Source organism: Arachis duranensis, chromosome 2 (genome assembly GCF_000817695.3).
Source record: "Arachis duranensis cultivar V14167 chromosome 2, aradu.V14167.gnm2.J7QH, whole genome shotgun sequence".
Taxonomy (NCBI): domain Eukaryota; kingdom Viridiplantae; phylum Streptophyta; class Magnoliopsida; order Fabales; family Fabaceae; genus Arachis; species Arachis duranensis.
In genome coordinates this window covers 47341345-47345832 of record NC_029773.3, presented here as the reverse complement: position 1 = coordinate 47345832, position 4488 = coordinate 47341345, and positions in this window count along the sequence as shown.

The following is a 4488-nucleotide window of genomic DNA, read 5'->3' as shown; positions in this document are numbered from 1 at the left end:
AAACAAAATAATACTAATAAAATCTCTTGGCAAGGTATAAGAACTGGAGATCCTATCCCAGTTATCCTTATCAATTGTGATAAGAATTGGATTTTTCTCCCACTTTGTTAACCTCTAACTATGAAGGTAAGTTAAGTGGATGAATTCCAATTTTCAGTCAACAATGAGTTTGATAACTCTAGAGTTACCAATTATTTAAGCAAGACCAAAAGGAAAGAAAATTGTAACTGCTGGAATAAAAATGCCTTCAGATGGAAGAATAACAATATCCTTAGATTGGGAATAATAAAAAGGAACAATCATAAACTGAAATGCTTCAAATATCATTAAATAAAAATGTCAATTCTAACACGGAAAATATCAACAGCCAATTGGGCAACATCAATCAAACATAATAAAAGCTTCAGAGTAATCAAAATATAAAAGAGAGATTTAAATAGAAAAAGGAATATTGAACCTGGATCGAGTGTCACTCTAGAAAGCTAAGAGAAGTCATAAATCCTAGTTTCTAAAAATCCTAATTTCTAATCCTAATCCTAATCCTAAGAGAGAGAGGAGAGACCCTCTCTCAAAACTAATCTAAATCATGAGAAGTGAATTATGAGTGAATCATTATGAATACATGCATTCCCCCACTTTATAGCCTCTAATCTGTGTGTTCTGTATAGCCTCTAATATGTGTTCTCTGGGCCGAAAACTGGGTCAGAAACAGCCCAGAAATCACTTCCAGTGCTTTCTGGTCCGTACAGGTCGCGGAAAAGTGACGCGGCCGCATGGCCCACGCGGCCGCGCGGGTTGCGTTCCTGCCAAGTCACGCGTCCGCGTGACTCACGCGTTCGCGTCACCTGGCGTCGAGGCAGCTATGGCAAATTATATATCAAATCGAAGCCCCAGACGTTAGCTTTCCAACGCAACTAGAACCGCGTCATTTGGACCTCTGTAGCTAAAGTTATATCCGTTTGAGTGCGAAGAGGTCAGGCTGGACAGCTTAGCAGTTTCTCCAACTTCCTGTATTCCTTCCACTTTTGCATGCTTCCTTTCCATCCTCCAAGCCATTCCTGCCCTATAATATCTGAAAACACTTAACACACATATCAATGCATCTAATGGTGATAAGAGAGGATTAATAATAAGCAAATATAAGTCCAAAGAAGCATGTTTTCAATCAAAGCACATAATTAGGAGGGGAAATGTAAAACATGCAAATAGTATGAATAAGTGGGTAAAGAGTTGATAAAATCCACTCAATTGAGCACAAGATAAACCATGAAATATGGGTTTATCACTTACATACCTATATGGCCTTACCCTTTCATTATCCTTTGCAAACCAAATTTGAGCCTATTTTATCCCATTCGCTCCTTATTTTATCACATCACTAACTCTAAGCGGAAACCAATAATGTCCCTAATTTGAATCCTTGGTTAGCTTAGACTAGTGAGAGTGCTCATGAATTAAGTGTGGGGAAAGTGGGTTTGAAAACGTTTGGTTTGGGAATTGAGTATGTTAGACTTTCTGTGAAAATGTGAAAAATATTGAGAACATGTTTATGCATTCAATACCTTAATCATATGCATTGGAAAAAACAAAAGAAAAGGAAAAAATAATACAAGAAAATCAAAGAAAAAGAAAAGTAAAAGAGCAAATAAATAAAAAGGGGGCAAAATGCCCCAAGTTAAAGTAATAATATCAATGCATATAAGTTGTACTTAAATTTGGGATGCATGAATATGTGGTAAATATAGTTAATGAGCAGTTAGATCTTGTATTGTGATTACATGGATTGTCTTAAGTTAGGTGGGAAAAGTTTAAGTTAATTAAGGATTCAGATTTTAGTCCACTTGGCCAAATACAATCATATACCTTGGCCCTAACCCCATTACAACACTTAAAAGACCTTTTGATATGTGTATCTGTGCATTAATTCTTTGTTGATTGGTAGAAGAAAAGCAAGCCTTAGAAGGCAAGATTAGTAGAGAATTGAGAGATCGAACCTTAAATACCTGAGCGATTAGAATGCATACACTTCTAGTGAGGGTTCGATGCTCGATTCCTTGTTCCCGGCTTTCATGAGCTATTTTCTTCTACAAGTCCACTTGTACTTTACTTTATGATTTGAATTAGTGAAATCCAGTTCATGTCTGTTCTTGGAGAATTTGATTTACTTTTAACCAAGTAGAATCATTTTTGCATGTAGTTGCATTTATATAGATAGGTTGCATTTCATACATCTTACCATTCCTCTTCATTCTTTTTGTTCTCTTGAGCTTAGCATGATGACATGCTAAAGTTTAAAATGTGGAGAGGTTTATAAACCACTATTTCATGGTTTATCTTGTGCTCAATTGAGTGGTTTTTATCAACTCTTTACCCACTTATTCATACTATTTGCATGGTTTTACTTTTTCCTTTCGGATTTTGTGCTATGATTGAAAACATGCTTCTTTGGGCTTTAAATTTGCTATGTTTAATCCTCTCTTATTACCATTCGATGCCTTGATATGTGTGTTAAGTGATTTCAGGGATTACAGGGCAGGAATGACTTAGAGGATGGAAAGGAAGCATGCAAAAGTGGAAGGAATACAAGAAGTTGAAGAAATTGCTAAGCTGTCCAGCCTGACATCTTCGCACTCAAACGATCATAACTTGAGCTACAGAAGTCCAAATGATGCGAATTCAATTGCGTTAGAAATCTAACGTTTGGTGCTTCGATTTGATATATAATTCGCTATAGTGGCCGTACAGCAAAATGACGCGCACGCGTGAATCACGCGGACACATCGTTCTGCAGAAAAATCAGCGACCTGCACATGGCAAAATTCGCCCCCAGCGATTTTGGCCAACGTTTTGACCCAGTTTTCGACCCAGAAAACACAGATTAGAGGCTATAAAGTGGGGGAATACATCCATTCATACAACACAACATTCATTATTCACATAATTTTAGGTTTTAGATGTAATTTTCTAGAGATAGAGGCTTTCTCCTCTCTCTTAGTTCTTAGTTTTTAGGATTTAGGATTTCTTCGTCTTTTCAATTCCAGGTTCAATGTTCCTTTAATTTCTCTTCTACTTTTAATTATTCTATTACTTTAGTTTGTTTATTTTCCAATTTGGTTTAAGGATTCCTATGTTTAATTTGCTTTTCTATTTAATACACATTGAGGTATTTCAGATCTATGATTGCTTTCTTTTATTTATTATATAAATAATTTGGATTTTTCTCCTTTTGGCTTTGGTTGAGTAATTGGTGACACTTGAGTTATCAAACTCAGTTGATGATTGAAAATTGAAATTTGCTGATTGATTTGGATCCCTCTAAAGCTAGTCTTTCCATAGGAGTTGACTAGGACTTGAGGAATCAAATTGATTAGTCCACTTGACTTTCCTTTATTTAGTAAGGTTTAACTAAGTGGGAGCAATAAATAATTCTCATCACCACTGACAAGGATAACTAGGATGGGATTTCCAGTTCTCATACCTTGCCAAGAGCTTTTCTAATTATTAATTTATTTTTCTTGCCATTTAAATTACTTGTTCCTTATTTCAAAAACCAAAAAATTTACCTTTTTCCATAACCAATAATAAATCATACTTCCCTGCAATTCCTTGAGAGACGACCCGGGGTTTCAATACTTCGGTTATAAATTTTATTGGATTTTGTTACTTGTGACAACCAAACTTTTGTACGAAAGGATTCTCTGTTGGTTTAGAAACTATACTTACAACGTGATTATTTTTGTGAATTCTATACCATCATTTAATCCGCTCGTCAGGCTCCTCCCCTCAACCTAGGAGGTTTAGAAACTCATACTGATAGAAAACACAATGATACACGAAAATATGGCATAAAGTCCTTTAAGATTATGTAAAATATCCTTTAAATACTAAACTAATGACTAAGGATTACATAAGAAGGGAAAAACAGTCTTTAGTGCTAAAATCCACTTCTGAGGCCCACTTCGTGAGTGTTTGGGCTGAATTTGAATGAGATCCACGTGCTATGAGGCCTCTAGCGTGTTGAACACTGGCTTAGGGGACCCTCTTTGGGTGTTTAGACGCTAGTCTCCTCCTTTGGGCGCTGGACGCTTGGACTAGGGCAGGAGGCTGGCGTTGCACGCCAGTTTTGGGCCTTCAATTCTGAAGAAAAGTATGAACTATTATACATTGCTGGAAAGCTCCGGAAGTCAGATTTCCAAAGCCGTTTAGAACGCTTCATTTAAACTTCTATAACTCCAGAAAAGCTCTTTCGAGTGCAAGGAGGTCAGATCCGGACAGCATCTGTAGTGCTTTCTCTGCCTCTGAATCAGACTTTTGCTCCAGCTCCTCAATTTCAGCCAGAAAATACCTGAAATTGTACAAAACACACAAACTCAAAGTAGAATAAAAAATTGTGAATTTTACGCTAAAACCTATGAAAACTTAGTCAAAATTAAACAAAACATACCAAAAATTATATGAAAATGATACAAAAAAGCGAATAAAATATCT